Source organism: Filicampus tigris, chromosome 9 (genome assembly GCF_054856515.1).
Source record: "Filicampus tigris isolate MCC_2025a chromosome 9, RoL_Ftig_1.0, whole genome shotgun sequence".
NCBI classification, from domain to species: Eukaryota; Metazoa; Chordata; class Actinopteri; order Syngnathiformes; family Syngnathidae; genus Filicampus; species Filicampus tigris.
In genome coordinates, this window is record NC_141225.1 from 22,371,647 (window position 1) to 22,390,700 (window position 19,054).

The 19,054-nt window shown below is 43.6% G+C and overlaps 1 protein-coding gene across 4 annotated transcripts in view; it reads right to left on the bottom strand.

The window, feature by feature from the left end:
* sulf2a (sulfatase 2a) overlaps positions 1 to 11,667 on the bottom strand; it is a 45,223-nt gene extending 33,556 nt beyond the window's left edge. For 2 of the 4 annotated variants that reach the window (XM_086041955.1, XM_086041950.1), the window contains exon 1: positions 3,048 to 3,204. The gene's annotated coding sequence lies outside the window, so the exon portion shown is untranslated. Of the gene's footprint in view, positions 1 to 3,047; positions 3,205 to 10,562; positions 10,627 to 11,463 lie in introns of those variants that run through there. The other 2 variants (XM_086041954.1, XM_086041951.1) reach the window with 2 other exon arrangements.
* Between the last annotated feature and the right edge of the window lie 7,387 nt (positions 11,668 to 19,054).

The window sequence follows — 19,054 nt, forward strand, 5'->3', positions numbered from 1 at the left end:
TTGTAATCACTGATTTTTTTTTTTTTACTTAATTAATATATGAGGATATGAGAGGATAGACAAGGATGTAATTGGCACAGAATGAATAACGTTCTGTCAGCCATGCAGAAAGTCATCGAAACACCAAACTGAGGTATCAAATTAATGTATACGTTTTGGTAAAATGAATATACAGTAAATCTTACCAACATGAGACATTGTATTTAATGGGCATATTAGAGGATGGAGAAGGATGTAATTCACACAGAATAACATTCTGTCAGCCATACATGTCCTTGACATCCCTCCCATACGTACTGAGTATTTCATTTCATGAGACAGGAAGATTATATCGGCCTTTCAACAGCAAAACTCCATCACTACCAGACTTCAAGTAAAAATCTTTTTTTTCATGCCTAGTTGTACCGTACAGCTATTAGCACATTCCTAACAATAATCTTTTTTTATTTTTATTATCCAATCATTTTACGGCAAAGTGCATTATGCAACACGGTTCCTCTTAAAGGGTCCAACTTTGCTTGCTTCTAAGGGAAGTCAACCAAAAACATTTTTTTTCAATATGTTCTATGCAGGCCCACTAATTGAAATAAGGCATTCGGATTAATATTGCCTCGGTGGAATATGAGTTAAGCGGCAAAACCCACCCATTTTTCGCCATCTCAGGGGGCGGCCATTTTGTCACTTCTGTCAACTGAAAATGACATCACAGTTGCTCAGATAACGACCAATTATGGCTACGCTTCAGAGAACAGGTAACTTACACTTTAAGATCAGATAAGAAGGTCTTTATTGATCCCACAGTGGGGAAATTTTCAGTGTTACAGCAGCAAAGATATAGGTCACAGAGGGGCGGCGGCATAATGTAGCCATTAATGTATAACATTAACGGCACACATTCAGGATCAAACCTATGTAAATATACGCAGTAACATGTGTATATACACATGTGTATACACACCAACATACATCTACCTAAAAAGTATGAGGAACACTCATTTTAGCCTGTACATAGTACAGAGGAAAAATACTCTTAATAAGTATTAGTAATACTAATAAGTAATAAGCCTCTTAGTGACACTCCGGTTAACATCAACTATGAATGTTAACTATGAAACTGGACATACAACAAAAATATGTTGATATCCATCTATTTATATACATATTATATAAATATACATTATATATATATACATATATATACATATGTACACATATATATACAAATACATATATATACATATACATATACACATATATATATATATATATATATATATATATATATATATATATATATATATATATATATATATATATATATATATGTAATGTGCATGGGTGTGTGTGTGTGTATAGCTAAATCAATAAGCAATAGATAGATACCAGTGCAAGATGGACAGAAGTCGGTATATCGCTAAGTCTTTGGTACTCCCCCACAGAGACCATTGTGTGGTGTCACCTTGACAGCTGTCACTGATATCCACCACCTGTCACCCCGCGCCCAAAGATGTGGACGCCTCCATCCACAATGCCTTTATCGATGGTGTGCCACGAGGACGACGTCCTCTGCTTCATCACCAGCTTGAGTCAACAGCCGCCGCATTAGCATACAATACATATTCATGTGAGGAACTTGGCCACATCGCCACCTCTCCTGCACATTTCCCGGCCACTTTACAAAACAGCACGTCAAGCGCCTGACTTAAGTATTCACAGCACGGCGGCCGCAAACAACATCAACAGGTCTCAAGGTCGCCGCTCCTAGATTGTGAACGCGTTTTAATTTTTGCCTCCCAAAGAGATGACCGAGGGTGAAAAATACTGTACTAAACACGGATGCACACACGTGGCTGGGATTTTGTGCTCGCTTCTCATGAATGCAGTGAGTATGCAGAAAAGGTCATGCGCATCTGCGGGCGTGCACGGGCGTTTTTGCGTGAGCGTGTGTTGCCTTGGGGACGAGCAGACAGGTGGACTTAGCGGGAGCATCCTCCGACTTCAGTCCACAGGCGTCTCAGTGAGAAAAGAGGCCAGTTGATGTGGGGCTTAGAGCTTCCATGGAAGAGTGCGTTGTGATAAATAATGAATGCTTTAAGAACATGTATCTCCCTGAGCTTCCTTATTTCCTTCCATCCCTCCATCCTCACATTTGTTCTTCCATCCACCCATATCGCCGCTAACAGCATGGACCATTGAGCCGGCACCGGCATGAATATTTCACCCTCGAGGTCACTTCTCGCTCTCATAACCACCGCAGCTTACTGATAAGTGGTGACACAAGCTCTTGACCCATAAAGATATTGACAAAACACGGATAGCGAGTATATTCACTTGCCAAGAATATGAGCGCGGTTCTATGGAAGAGGCAGCCACTGCCGTGGTAATGGCGGCAGTGAATGGATGGATGGTAAGTGGCTTTAAGAAAAAAAAAAAAAAAAAAAAAGTGCAGAAGAGGTAAACAACCAAAAGGTGCCCCACTGGGGAAACCCACAGCTTTTAAGCCTTGAAGTTGTCTCACAACCACTCACTCAGCAATTGTTTGGATTATATTTGTCTGAGTAAACTACGGCTGACACAATGAACGTAGCATATTTTAAAAAAAAAAAGCACCCGCTGAGACAAAGAGTCCACACCTAAGCTGACCGTTCCGTCCGATAGCTGCCCGACATCACATTTGATGATGAATTACGCCTCCGAATGCAGCGAGCCACAGTTGCTGAAACACTTTGTAAAACACAAATGAAGCATAAAGAAGTGTCAAGCACCAACTTCTCCCCTTCGAATTCTAAGTCGCAAAAGGGAGCCGGCTGCACACTACATGGGAGTCCGGTCTTGCCTTAGCCCAATGCCCACAGCGACATGGGCAAATCTCATTGATGAACACAACAGATGAGAGTATTCATGTGTAAACTAGGGCAAAGCTCCAGCGCTATTCCTTCTACACACCCGACAAGTCCTGCAGCGGAACAAGCGGCCACCTACAGGCTCATACACATGTTCCTCTTTGTATCATGTCGCACGCGCACACAAATAGAATAAAGACACACCTGCGCCGGCAAGTCGGTAGCATCTAGTCCTGTCCGGTCTGCTCAGATCCAGTCGCCTGAGTGAGGATCGCTTCGCGCCTCCCTCCCCCCCCCTCCACCCGCGCAGCCCCGGTGCAGATAGCTCACTGTTATAGACGCACTGACAAGTGAAAGGAGAGAGGCGTGGTCTCACACCAGATAAATACAAGAGGGAGGGAAAGAGGGAGGAGAGACTTTCTCTCTATTTACAATTCAATTTTGCCAGATTTTTTTTTCCCTCCGGTATTTCTCACCTCCTTCCTTCATCAAATAGCTTGTTGTCATTGTTTATCCTCTTGGATTTTTCATCCTTCACCTGCCCTGCTCTCCCGGTTGCCTTCAGTTTTTTTTTTTTTTTTTTAATTTTTTTTTTTTTGCTTTTTATCTCGTGTGCTTGCGTACTTTTGGTAACAGTTTCTCATCTGCAGCCAGGGCCATCTGTTGGGAGCCAGAGAGTTTCACCTATTCAGACTCTGATAAAGGCAGAGGCACATAGGGGAGTGAGAGAAAGAAATGGGAGGGAATGAGGGATCAATCTTCGCGGGGCAGGGCCGGGGAGGGACGAGGGAAGGCTCGCGCGGCTTGGCACACACAAAATATCCATCAGGGCTGGCACCTCTGAGGCCAGCAAGCCGCACAGTTGTTCCAGGCAACACCTCGGGATCGGGCTCACCGGCACCCCAATGGAAGGGAAACAGCGAGTTAGCCTCCAGTTAGCCACAAGCATGCAAACCCCTTCCACGGTTGACTTCACCCACCAAATCCACAAAAACAATTTCTTCTCGACAAAACAGTCTCTACCAGGACGGATAATCCTTTGAAGTGGAAGCGACCACAAGAGAGAGGACAGTTCAAACCCTCACAGAAGGAGGCGCGGTGTGCCCCAGTGAATCCCTCAATGCCACAATGAGGTTGGAGCTTTTCCCTCTTGTTTGATGCCGGGCATTTCTCCAGCGGTGCACGTGTCACCTCCTAACCCTGACCATGGAGGGAGAGGCAAAGCAGAGGGCAGGGAAATCAATCACTGTCCTCTCTGGCCATCCCGTGATGGATGCGACTGTTTATCCCTTTCTGCAGCTTATTTAGATGCAGTCACCGCCAGAGAGATTGGTGACGGAGAACTCCTCGCCTCTCCTTTCTCAGACGGCCAAACGGCATCGCTCCAATCTATTATCTGAATTTTTAAGGTATTTCTCCATGGGAATTTGAAGCAGGGGCAGGGAAAGATTAATTGCCCACCGCCGCTCTGTGTTTTCAATTACAAGGCCGAAAATCAATCACTCATCGTTCGGCTCGGCCAAAGCGAATTTGATGTCGGTGGGTCGGATAAAAATCACGCTGCTAGGAGACCGTCGGAAAAGCATTTCTCTACGTGTAAATGTATTGAAGTGAGTGCATATCAGATGATGTTTGAGGCTGTGAGACTGCTTACATAAAAGAGTGCTGTAATTTTCCCTCAAATGTTGGAATCTGGAAAATGCCAAAGAGACGGCCATGTTTTTCCTGAGTGGTGCCGACGTACCAACGCGGCAGCCCATTGACAATACTTGGGCACATGGATTATTCATGCTCCAACTCTCTTGCTCACTCTTGCATGCTCTTCGGCTGACTTCTAATTGGGTTGAGCATAGATCAGCGGATGTATTCCAAAGCTAACCAGAGGACAGGAACAAAAAGCTCTGCCGTAGTTGCAAGAGAGTAAGGAAGCGACAAGACAGAAAAGCAACCAAAAGTGTGTTGTTGTTTTGTTTTTTTTTTGTTTTTGTTTTTTTAGAGGCCTCGGGGAGCAGTGGTCGATAGAATAATCGATTCTAAAAAGGCTAGTTTGTGACAGCCCTACCTTTTAATAAGATGGTACTTTTTAGTTGGAATTGGCACTTTCAGACTGGCATTGTTCTGGCAATACGGAACGTTGATTAATCTGTCAAGAATGTAATGGCACTGCACGGTTTCAGTTCAGATCTTTGTTTGTTTTAGGCTTCTGGAGTGTTTTTCCCGCGTTTGTGTATTTGTTTGTTTTAGGCCTCTGGAGTGTTTTTCCCGCGTTTGTGTATTTTGTGTGTCTGTGTTGGACATCTCATTGTCTCCCATTACTTTCACCTGAGCTCAGATTTGTCGTCAACAGCTCCCAAAGGTAAACGGATACAGAGGGTCTATTATAAACATGAAAAAGATATTCCGCCATAAATAACAGTGGATATTAGCAACCAGCGTTTGAGAACTATTGCGTTAGGAGGAGTAGCTGGAATGCAATGTGAGCGACAAACGTTTCCAGTCCGTGCCATTTTTTGGAAGCGTTTTTTGCGGGTGCAGCCTTTGTATTGCAGGCCCACTAGTTGAAACAAGGCATTCTGATTAATATTGTATTTGTGGAATATGAGTTAAAGCAGTAAATTCCACCCTTGTCACTTCTGTCGACTGAAAATGACATCAGAGTTGCTCAGGGCTCAGATAACGACCAATCGTGGCTCAGCTCCAGAAAACAGGTAAGCTGTCATTTTCAGTCGACAGAAGGGACAAAATGGCCGCCCCGTGAGATGGCTATAAACGGGTAGATTTAACTCATATTCCACAAATACAATATTAATCAGAATGCCTTGTTTCAACTAGAGGGCATGCATAGAACATATTCTTGAAAAAAAAAATGTTTGGGTTGACTTCCACAAAATAAGACACTGCATCTGCAAGATCTTTTAGCAATGTGTGACAAATGGCAAGAACTCAGCCACAGTCCCAGTATGGAAGTTGTTTTTAATCCCATCCATTTTTTTCCTTCACTTTTCCGCTTTCTCCTCCAATAAAATGCAAAATATTGTGCCAATCACTTTTATATTTCCACAGGTTGAATTGGACGTGAGTAGATTTTGGATATGGATTTTGCCGATGACTGCTCACCGTTTTCAGGCACTGGGTGATAACTGAGCGTGACAAAGCAAGCCAGGAAACAATACTACAATGCTCGCCTCCTTCCTTTAATGATGTCCAATGTCGCCGCGTTACAACTTGTGCTGAAAGTTTCGATCATTTTTTTGTTTTGTTTTTTCATACAGACCTATGACATAAGTGCCATTATTCAGGCCACTCAACGGTCCCTTTAAAACACCAAGTCAGTGGTGTGGCTATCACAAAGGTTCACTCACTTCCACTAAAATGCGCAGAGGGGCAAACGCACCTCCCGATCGACAGTATTCAAGTCCACAGCAGGTTGGCAGACATTGAAGTACCGCTTGCAGACCGTGGGATCCACAGATCAAAGAGGGCGCCCCCCCCCCCCCCCCACACACACACACACACATGCGCGCACACACACACACACACACACACTCCCAATCAAACCGCCGTTTCCCCCCCGAGAGGTCTGCGATCTCAAGGAACGGAAGGCGCTAGGGGCCAAGAGCCAGCCTATCTCCCCACAATTAGCTGAACCCGCTTTGACGGCGCGTTATTTGCATTCGTAATGTACGGCACTCAGTGTAATGTCTGCCAACCACATTAATAAGAAGCGCTCGTGGGCTTGTCTAACAAGGCACCCCAGTGTTTTCAGCACAAATACATTTGTAATCAGTTTAAAGCGTCGTGTGGGCGGCAACGCGGAGGCGCAAAACCGCTGGGACTAACAATTTCAACCGTACGGCGACGAGGATGCTCGTCTGAAATGGTGGGGCTTGAGCATCCCAGTTCAACGCCATTTGTATCGCAACCGTTTCTTTTGCCTCTTCTCCCCAGTAATAAACTATACTTGTGCATTTCCTTCTGTATATATTGTGTTGCTATGGTCGTCCGTCCCCATGCCCCGACCAAACCCCTCATTAGCTACACGTGCCCAATATGGTCGTTTCTGCATCCCCCAAATACTGCACCGGCTGGAGGAAATACCGCGTTCATTCATTTTACCGCTTTCACACGTACTGTAAGTATGCATGCGCAGCCATAAACATTCCATCGCAGCTTGCAAGTGCACTTGAATTCAACATTGCAATCTTTAATGTCGGTCGCGAGACTTAAGGGCCTGAATCGTAAATGAAAAGACTTTCAACAAATATGTAAATTAGCAAGCAGCCGTGTTTGGCGTTCTCAATAATTAATGGCGTGTTTGTACCAGAGTGGACCTTTCTTCTTTTTAGTGTCGCTACGTGCAGCATCTGCAAGCGAACACCGTGTGGCATGCAACAAGGAGCTGATGGGCTTTAAGCCAAACAAATGACCTCACCAGTGAACAAACATCGCTGTTGCAGGGAGGTACTGTTTTCTTTGTGTACTCCTGAACGTCAAAAACCTTCGAAGACAGAAGCAAAACACAACGATATTTAATGAGACGTTGAGGACTCTGTGAGCGTATGCAGATGTTTCAGCAGCCTCGGCGGCGTGACACTTAAAGCCCACTCAAAAACATGGCAGCCTTTTTATAAAGTGCCTCTCCTTATTTCTACCCGCTGGCCATGTCTGAATAGCTGCCCTGAAGCAACCCTGTAAGCAGACTAACGACAAGTGGGAGGATGAAATAACTCCTTCCAGGGGGAGAGGGAGCAAGATGATGAATTGTGTAAAACCTCAGTTGGCGATGCATTTTAAAGACGTCACAGCGTAGGGGCGGAAAAGAGCTGATGCTGACAGAGCACGGGACGGCTTATTAAAGTCTGTCTTTCTGTCCGGCCCTGTGACAAGTCTCCCCTTAATGAGCTGTCTGAAGCCAAACAAGAGAAATTGCAACACAATAAATTACGAGGCTCATCGCTTCCTGTTTGCCCGCGCTCAGATACGGCCGGGTAATCTCTCTATCTGGTCTGGCACCATCCAGAATGAGATTCTGTCAAATGGCATCCGACAATCCTCGGGTTCATTTGCATAACCGCACTCAATGTCTCCAGTCAGACGGGTGGCATGTTTTCTGCAGCTAATTAGAGTCTGGAATTAGTTTTCCCGAGAGAACGAAAAATACAAGATGGTCGCTGCTCCGCTTGCTCTTTTATTCTCGTTTGGACGTGACAAGATAAAATTGTGTATGAGGGTAATTGCGTAGCAGAGTTGGAATCACAACTGGGGTGAAAGAATGTATTCGTGTAGTATCGGGGCTAATGCTCTGGTCCAATTTCGGCCTGTTTAGCATGCAGGCTGTGAACTGTTCCCTCCGACAGGGCAAACCTCATTAAGATAGAGCAAACTCATTCACTCGAGAATGAAAGCTAATTCTCCATACTTTTCGCCCCCTCGTTCGAGATATCGAGACAAACCTAAATTGGGTCTTCGGGGACCAGCATACATGAAGGTAGAGATTTCCCCCCCCCCGCCATCTCTCACCGTCACATTTTTACCACGAACTACACCGAAGGACACCACCTTAAGCTCCCTTTGAACCGATGCTGTCAGGATGAGGACGAGCTCAGAACCGCTTCCTAAAGCGCTGGACAAACTCTCAAAAGGGATGGACATCAAAAGAGATCACACCGGCGTATCAATTCTTGCGCATAAATCACATAGAGTATGACCTTTGGATAAAGACTAGGTGGATGGCGAGGGAGACAAAAGGGAGGAAGGGCCTGCAACGGGCGGACGTCCATGAACCGAGCGCGCGGCATGGGATGTGACATTTAGCAAGAACAGCAAAATGTCATGTCAATTAATCAGCAACACCAACACCGGCTGTATCGATACTCGACGGCCTCACACGCCGTCTTTCAGCATGCGCGCACACACCTCGTCGCTGTCTGTGAAAGAGCACGAGCAAAGATGGAGTGCTGCGCCTCGGATCTACCCTTAATAATATTTCTGCTTCTTCAGCTCGGACCCACACAGAGAAATGGAATGGATCCATCACTTACACAATCGCAGAGCAAGGCCCGAGGAGATGGCGTACATTTTCCACTGCAGGGAGTTGCAAATTGCTTTTGAATAACCGCAGTCTAATTGACGGGAAAAGAATGCGCTGTCATAAACTGTCATCAACACATTTTTCACTTTGGACGTGCTCAGAGGCATTTTTTTCTGTCGCGTTTTGTTTTTCCGCCTCAATCTCCCTCTTGTGAGGGTGACTACGTTTTAAACGGTTTCTGTGAGCTACACGGCTCTCCCTTAGGGGACTGGAACACTGGAACAATTGGCTCATTAGAAGTAAAAAACACATCAAAACCGTACACAATGCGGCTGGAAAGCCTTCGGAGGAACGACAAAGTCAGGGAGAGAAGAGCACAGATGGATGAATATGAGACACTGGAGGGTAGTCAACGTGGGGGGGGGGGGGGTGAGACAGACAAGCAGAAGAGAGGCAACCTCGGGTCCAACATGCACTATACTTTTCAAGTCTTGTAAGTCCATTTAAGAGTGTCACTTTCTGACACATATGTAGAAGCTGTCTCAATAAAAACGTATTTACACTGCGATCCAAAGGTATCAGAACAGTGAGGCCAATCATTTGACTTTTGCTGTTAACCGAAAAAAATGTGGTTTTGACATCAATAGACCACTATGAGACAAGGGATCTGTGGTTCTACGGGTGGAAAACAAGTTATTGGGAACTTGACATAAGCAGGAAAATCAATCAAAGCCATTGCACAAATAATTGGCATCGTTATTTGGAATGGCCTGAAGATGAAAAAAGCCGCAGATGTATGAAGTAACAGACGTCCAAAGGGGAGACCAAGGAAAATAAAAGTTGATGACGGAAACATGTTGAGAACTGTAAAGACTCTAAACAAGTGCTCGTGAAATCAGATGCACATTTTGGTCCTAACAATTGAGACAGCAAGTAAATGTTTCATCCATGTGCGACTAGTAAATTTGGTGATTTTTTTATTTTTTTAAATATTCCTCCACACTTCAGCTCCTTTATCAGTTATATAGTGGAAATGTCAATATTAAATTTGCAAGTAGATTTACAATGTGTCCCCCTAAATTTTCTACTTGCACCTCTCACATTTCAGGGTAGGGGCCACTGTATTCCTAGTAAAATAAAAATTAAAAAAAAAAAGCTAGTCTGGAGCTCTGGCTGTTGAAGTCTTATCTGATATTCATCTTTTGATGACAAACCAAAATGTTCTCAGTCTACAACAGAAATGAAGGACCAGAGCTCACTGTTCTTATACTTTTGGAGGGAAGTGTAGCTCATTTGAGCTTCCTACAAAAATAGAAACCATCACATTACTGACACTGTTGGGAATTACCTGGAGGTAATGTCCCTGAGGAATAGAACATTAAGGCTGTCAGATTTTATTTACATTTAAACATGTTGGCGGATACTATACTGCCTTTACTTTCAGAGTATACTTAATTTTAAAGAGTAATTTGTCTGTAAAGTGTGAGAAGTAGATAAACCCAGGAACATGGACGTAAATAAGCTGCAGCTAGAGTGGATCTCACTTATATTATTATAACTCACTTACAGTATAACACTGTCCAGAAATGCACACAACACACACAGGTTTTTTCTTTCAACTTTTCAGATAATGGAATGTCTGGAGGAGAATATTTGAGGCATACGATGGAAACACTCATCCGTCTTACCTTGATTATGCATGCCAGTTCAGTCACTCTGTGCCACAAGTGAGGCCTCTTGTCAAGTAGTTGCCTGGAGCAAGGGGGAGACAAGAGCATGCGTGAACGACCTTCAGTGGCAGCCACATGTTGTGCTACATTACACCAAGACCTACCACCTGCAGCAGCAATCTTTTGGATTCAGAAAGTACATTGTTTTGACATGTCGCTCAGATGTACAATGTTTTTATATATTGTTTGGATGTCCATCCATCCATTTTATTGTGTTTTTTATTTTATTGTCCTCATTAGGGACGTGACTAACCTTAAGTCAATGCCATCTGACTTTGGGCGAGAGACACGATACACCATGGGCAGGACACCGGTCAATCACAGGGCACATACCGGTAGTCATCCAATTATATATGCTCACACTCACACCTATCAAATAATGTTGTCATCAATGAACCTAACGTGCATGTTTTTGTAATCTAGGATGAAGCTGGAGTAAAGTGGATAAGCATACAAGCATAGGAGGCACAACCAGAGTACAAGGAAGGGCGTAGCCGAGATTCGAACCACAACATCAAAACTATGATGCAGACAATCTAACCACTTGTTGTGCTGCCCTGTTTGGATGTGTCCGTCATTAATTCCCCAGAGCTAATACAGTAGATGATACAGTATCTAAAAGGTTAATTAGTGTGGTTGATTACAACTGTGTACATTGCATCATACGAAGTAGTCTGACGTTGGAGTTTGCGTCTCTTGTGTAGCTAATGACAGGAAACAAGACATTTGAAACACCAAAGTTCTACACGACTGCAAGCTCCGTATGAAACGTTGTTAAACACACACTTCGCAATCAACACTGAGTCTCGTCATTCGTAGAGTTAGTTGCGTAAGTATATTTCTTGACATGTAGTTGTACCTAATATTGATGCCTGTGAGTGTAGTTTAGCCAGTTTTGTTTCACTAGCATCCCTGTACGGTACTACGTCATGTGGAATATTTTTTAAATTTACTTTGAATCCTGGCGACGACTTAAGTTAGCAAGTTAGATGTTAGCTCCAACAGTACTTTGTTGTTGTTTATAGCTCCAACAGTACATTTCAGTTATCCGACTTAACGTGGCGTCATATCCGGGCTTCTGTAGCGGCTTTTGAGGAATGTTGCCTCGCAGCGCCATCTGCTGCTCGTTCACAAAACTGCGCGGTGTAGTTTTCACATGACTTGCAAACGTAAGGAACACTAATATCCATTTTTTTGTTTATATTGCACATAGTTGGTCATATATTGCCGGTCAAAAAGCTCCGATGCTGAACCGAGGGCTTTAAAAACATTCTTTAATCACGTGGTGTTCTGCGTGTATCCAAAAGGGAGTGGTTATTATTCTATTTCTTACAAATTGAAGGCGTCATATCACGTAAACGCATCACTGCCTTTTTGAGCATGCTGAGTATTTGAAAAATAGGAAGTAAAAAACAAACAAACATTTATTGGTATCTTATTGATAATTTTGCTGGTAATATCATGTATTGTAACATATGTAGCCATTTTATATATTTACTGTAAATGCAAATATTAGTATGTAGTTTCTAAGTATATATAGTTCATCTACAATAATTATTTTTCTAGTTATTGGAATAACCTTTCAAATCTTCACATCTTTCTTTCTTCGGACACACGGGGGCGCCCTTAGTACACGCAATACTATACTGCAAGCTGGCTGGCCTCAGGTCAAATATAATGCCATTTGAGGAAAAATATAAGAAATTATAAGATCGTGTTATTATAATCCTTTTTGGCTGCATAAAAATGAATCGTATCATATAGTTGTCGTTGTTGTTTTTTTTAAGTGAGTGTTTTGCACAAAATATAACAGGAAACAATCATTTAAATATTTGATTTGTTGGAGTCAACCAACCAACTAACGCTAACCTTACAAGAGGAACTCATATTAAGATGTTTCATAAACAGCCTTGTTCGTTCAAGCATCTATTGTTCCTGAGGGGTGTGTACGCTGTGGGAAGAATGTGCTCGGATTACACAAATTCATCCCAGAGTTGTGGGAGAGCAATAGAGAAAGGAGTATAGCAATAACTAGTAGATCCCATCTCCATGAGCTCACTTCAAAGGGAATGTTTAGTTTTCATTATTTCCCCAAGCTACAAAGGTCATCGAAAGGACACATTCTACACAAAAATTCTAACTCTAAGAACACATTTAGTGTGTCTAGCAATAGGAAAAGCGTGAGTTCTAGTCTCAGCCTCTCCCCAGGCCTGTTTCCTTGGCCAAGATGGAGAACCTCCTGATTATACTTCATCATCATCAGTTTTCTTATTTACAGTATATGATTCATTGGACCTTAACACTTCTATTTTAAAAGACAGAACAGCAACATGGAGGTTTGTATTGACAGTTTCCCCAAGTGTTGTAGAGCCTCAGCAGATGAAACAACAGTGCATAACATCCAGGCAGAGAAGCTCATAATCCGTTCAAATATTTTTGGAAAAGGTTATTTTTGTGACGAGAGCAGATCATTTCACTGCTGCTAAATGGAGATATTGGCAGCAAGCTGGATCTAGTAGGTCTGCCTGACAGTTGAAAAGTCACGGGTTCAAATCTTAGCTCAGGCCCTCCTGTGACCAATTTTCATGTTCTCCCCGTGCTTGTTCGGATTTTCTCTGCGTATTTTGGCTACTTTCCAAAATCGTGGAGGTTATGTTAATTGACAGAGGAGGGCATTTTGCTGAATTTACCATTCATTTTTCGTGACGAACTTAATTGTAATCATCAATTGGTCTGTCCGTCAGTTAAATCCGTCAGTTAGTCCATCAGAGGTCCGTCAGTCGGTCCCCAATCCCCCCCCAAAAAAACCGTCAGCACAACGGCCGGCCGTCAGTGGCGGACTGACGGACCGGCCCGATCGGCGGTGCAAATATGCAAATGAGGGATTGCCCTTAAAAACCGACTGATGGAATTAAAATTGCTACAATTCAAATTGTATCCAAAAATCAATTTGAACATTCAGAGGCTCTAGCAGGGCACTTTTCCTTTCATGCAAAATTTCCACAGATCAAGGGTATGACGGGACAAGCTCAAGCAAAAGTTTTAAGGACCACCTGCAGATGGTTGGACCATTCAGGGCGTCATAACATGGCCATAAAAAAGCTCTCAAGTCACTTTGTTGCAATACAAGTTAACACACTCCAAGGGGTTTACAGCTGGAGCAGATACACATTAAAGTGCTTTACGAAGTCCATGCCTGACAGGTTTGACAATGATGCACATTCACGAACCCACACCTGCACGCGGCACAATGTAACACGTTTAACAGTGACCTTTATTTCGGGGTTAGTTAAGTAACCACTTTGGCAGCATCCTACCAGGAAGTCTGGAGCACCTGAACGTCACACGGATGTTGGTACGTAATAATCCGGATGAACATTTCCAGATATTTCAATTTGATTTTCATCCATCCATTTTCAAAACCGAGGGGTTGGAGCTGACAACACCCTGGAATGTTCACCGGCAAATCACAGGGCGATTGTGAACCGTGCATTGACTGGGAATCGATCCCAACGCATGCCGCACAAAGGTCTGTTACTTGAACCACACTGCCAATACCACCTCTATCAGTTTCAACATTGAAAATGTTTTTTAAAACAAAGGAAAAAGGGAACATTTAACAGATCAAACTAAAGGTCACAGACAACAATTCCCCCCCCCCCCCCCCCCCCCCGCCACACACACACCACAGCTGCATCACTGTTTTTCTTCACCTCTTTATCAGCAGTCAAATCATATCCACAATCATCTACTTCAGCACCCTGGTTGCATTTCTTCATACCTGAATCTAAGATTGCTGATAACATGTTAAAACATGTTTTTCTTTACTTGAAATAAAAACCTGGCAAAAAAAAAAAAAAAAACGACTTTTCCTGCACCACCGCTTTTCTATCAGCGATGTCTTTGCACATATTAATTGGTTTACTATGTAAGGACACTAACGACACACCTGACTTATCCCAGTTAGACACCGATTGTTGTGGTTTAAAATGCAATTTTAGAGTTGCACAATATAATTAGCGTACTCTGTCTAGACAGCCTTGAACTGTGGCAAAGCGGTATGTGCGCAACATTGAGATAATTGATGTACAAGGTTCAAGCCAGCGTTTCAGCTGAAGCGTGACACAAGGTGATTCTGAAGTACCATTTTTAATTGGTGGCGACAAAAAATGAAAAAAAAATGTCATCCGGGCCACGAAATCGAGGGAAGCAAGGGGAAATCATTGTAGGCCTATTGCATTCCGTTGTCATTCTTAACATAAGATGTCGAATTACATTTAAATGCATATAGAAATCATTGATGGGGTCAGAGGTGGGCCCCCAACGTCTCTTAGTCGTCTTGAGATAAAAAGGGTTTGCTCTTGCAGGTAGACTTTTTACGTGTTTTGACTCTGCCAACAAAAACCGCCGCGAAGGAAATGCTCAAGGTGTCGGATGAATACTGTACATTTGGGTAAAGTTGGGTCAACCCAAATGGAACATGTTGACGTATGTGCCACAATGACTATCCCCCCCTCATGAAAGGCAAAACAAAAACACGTTGTCGGTCACGCATATTTTTTTTCCGTGTTTTGTCATGTTTCATATTCGCTTATACATTTACAACTACAATAGTTGGCCAATGTAAAAGATGTGTGAATCCCTACATCTGTATTTTTTTTAATCTGGAGTTGCAATCCAATGAGTTCCTTCCTGTCTTGCATTCAGGATCCCCCCCCCCCCACTTTTTTTTTTTTTTTACTATCCCTACTGCCTCTTCCTTGAGTACAACAAAAGAGCAGAGTGGACGCCACAGTTGATACAGGTGGTGAGATGATGTGCAAAGGTTCAACTGGTGTTAAATGTGAAAGTGAGAGGAGACCATTCAAACTAGGAACTCCATTTGTTTTCTAATGGCTTCCAGAAAGGGCATACAGCAAGCGGTGCTATCCAGATGTTTTCTTTTCTTGTATTTCTCTAACTCTCTCTCTCTCGCCTTCTTTCTAAAATGAATATTACCTTGTTTTACCCAAGCAGCTGGATAATTTGTTCCATTTGAGGGGAGGAAAGGGGGCGGCCGGCAGGCGACAGTCAGGCGAGCAGCCACACAGGTTCCAGCCTTGTTGAAGAGTATCACGTAGCTGCATTTTATGACCTGTTAAACACCTCAGAGCTGAACGCCACCATTTATCCTACAGCGCAAGGCACGGTGTGAATAAGATAGGGTGAGCGTAGTCGTAAAAAAAAAAAAGCATGTTTGTTACTTGGAGAGGAAATCAGACTACATGGGGGGAAAAAAGGGAGGCCTCTATAAGCCCGCAGTAAATTACTGACACTCCCGACAGTTTGTTCCTTCTGGAACATAAATGTGATCAATTGTTATTGTGTTGTTTACAGAGGACTGAGCCAAGACATGTTATTTTCATTTTAGTATTTAATATTGATCTGACAACCTGACAAAAACATAAAACGTTTCATGAAAATATGTGATTCTGTCAATGCTGACATCATCTGATGCCACTTGAGAACAAATTGGTCTGACTTGTTTAAAAAAAAAAAAAAAAAAAAAAAATTCGAACATTAACATATTGTACGTACCGGAAGCAGCAAAGAAATGACGAAGCTCCATATATGTGGATAAATATATGATATGATCTACCAATACAATACATGTACTTTATTTATATAGCGCATTTCACAACAGCTGCAGCCGTAACAAAGCACAACAACAAAATAGCAATAATATAACGAGTAAAAGCGATAAATTAACACAAAATATGGAGGAATGGGTCGTGTCGCTGTACAATATTGTCCCTTCTGTTTATGTATGTTGTGCACTTTTTTTCAATGTGTCGGCAAGCAGATTGATTCAGAATGATATGAGATAAGTCACTTGAATTTTGACGGAGGGACCTCCAGTGTATCAGAGACTAAAAGGAAAAAAAAAGTCTATGGGCACGCCAGGACAATCTTGGTCTTGTCAAAGTTGAGTTGAAAAAGATGTTTCTATTTTACCGACGCGAACCAAAAGGAGCCACCAGTAAGTGTGTGAGCGATCATGTTTATCACTCCGCTGTTTATACATGTCAGAGGCAATGTGCTTCAATGTGTCAGACGTATGATCCTCGATTCCTTGTAAGATCACTGGAGGGCCCCCTCCCACTTTGCAGCTTTCAGAGGGAGCAATAACAATCCCCTCTGTGATTCCTTCCACATGCATGCCGTGACACACACTTCATTTCGAACTTTTTTTTTTTTTTTTTTTTTTGTCTCTCGTCAGATGTGCCGGGCAAGAATTAGGGAGAAAGACAGGAGAGGGAAAGCGAGTGGGACGGAGGGAGTCAAATCGAGAGAGCTTTTCCTCTATTTCAATTGTGGAGCGGCAGCTACGCAAACAGTGGATGAAGGTGGGAGGGAGGCGCGGCAGCTGAGGCTGACGGACGGATGGATGTGGATGTGGAGAGCAAAGAAGGGAGGGAGTGAGGCGCTAGGCAGAGCCACTGAGTCTAGACTCCAGATGTGCAGGCAGCAGCGGAGCGGCTGCATTGGCCCCCACCAGGCTGCTCTGGGAGTATCCCCAGCACATGTCCCCACGCCGCCTGTAAATCAGTCCAGCTCGGCCTCGGGCTGCACCGCAGCCACAAAACCCCTCCGCACGGACCCCCAAACTTGGCTGGCCAGCGACAGAAAGACGCCAATGAGCCCACTGTGTTCAATTTTATCCATAATTGTCTCTCCGACTGCCTATTAGATAAAACTAGCTCCAAATTTGAAGGAGGCATTTATGCAACGCATTATTTATTTTTTTTTTTTAGCAATTTAACTGATAAAAATCAAGTTGTTTTGGACGTTTATGCAAGCATTGTGGAACAATGGTGGACTCACATAGCGCTTGTACATAACACTTTCTTTAGCCTAGAGTACATTTAACAAACTAACAGCAATTTTACATTTACACCAGGGATGGGCAACACAATTTTTGGGTAGCGCCGCCAGGGGGCCACTTCTTAGCCAGTATAAGCCAAAAATGCAATTTTGAGTCAGACCAAAATATCTTCAAAAACAAAGGTGTGTGAAGCAAACATCATATAACCACATACCGGTACAATTGATTTCGAAATGTCAAAACGAGGTACTACCTGGTAGTCGGTCAGTCACGGTTCCAAATGTGCTCAGCCTAGACAAAATGGGTGACAAAAAACACAGTTGGCTGCTCTTTGGTTGAGCAGGTTCAACAGTGCCTTATTAAAGCAGAAGTCAACCCCCAAATGTTCTTTACAATATTATGTGTAAACATGGCATTCTGATGAAATATTATGTTTGTGGAATACGAGTTAAGCAGTAGAATCCACCTGTTTGTATCCATGTCAGGGGGCGGCCATTTTGACACTTTCTGTCGACCGAAAATGACATCACAACTGCTCAGGGCTCAGATAACGACCAATTATGGCTCAGCTTCAGAAAAGAGCTGAGCCGTGATTGGCCGTTACCTAAAACCCGAGCAACTGTGTAGACAAGTACGTCCACCAAAAATCAGCCATCATATAGCAAAGCAGAGCTAAATACAGATAAGCTAAGCCGGTACTGCGCAATGGAAACGCACCCCGAAAGACATCACCAAGTGCAAGTGCAGCACGCAAATTGCGCTTGCTGTTATTTTGAAGATCTGTTGTTCTCAGAATTTTTTCCTCTAAACAAAAGAAGGGATTTTCTTTTCCAACTTTTCGCTTAGACAACCCCCTAAATTGCGCCAACGCTATTGTCCATACAACTTGCCTGAGGTTTCCAATTTGTGTGTGAGCATATTTACTGCACGTGCGAACGCGACTGCAGCTGATGGCCGAGTGCAGCTGCCTACACATCAGAGAGCAGTGCTGCTTGGTGTCGCTCCTCATTTAGCCCCACCACAGCTCATCTGCCGCCCTGCTCCCCAGTCTCACTGGCACCAGGGCATTCCTTCAATAGCTTCGCTGCTTCCCAAACTTTATATCCACATTTACACAATTACAGATTCCTGCTGGATGTGAGTATGTGTGCGCAATCCCTTTCCATCAATGCACACACATAATTAGATGTTGGACCCAAAAGGCCTTGCACCATATATAGAAAGCAATGCAGACCGCAAGCATGCGCTACAAAAACCGCAATTCTCATTGTAGTCCATCAGGGAGCTATTTTAAAGGAGGAGGAAAATGTCTTTTAGTGGCTCAGCATTTAACACATCCAAGTCCCAATGAGGGAACGGAGCAGAACCGGGCCTACGCGTGCGACGGTGCGTCTGGCAAAGCCGAGGCCCGCGCTATTGTGCAAAGTGTGAGAGTCGACGCCTCGCTCAGCTGTTCAAACAGGTAGCGCGGAAACATTGGCGCCGTGTTTGACTTGATCGGGGTGTGGACGTCCTCTGAGCAAACAGGTGAGCGCAGGGAAAGATGCGGAGGTCAGACTGCCGATGAGCGCGCGCGCGCGCGCGT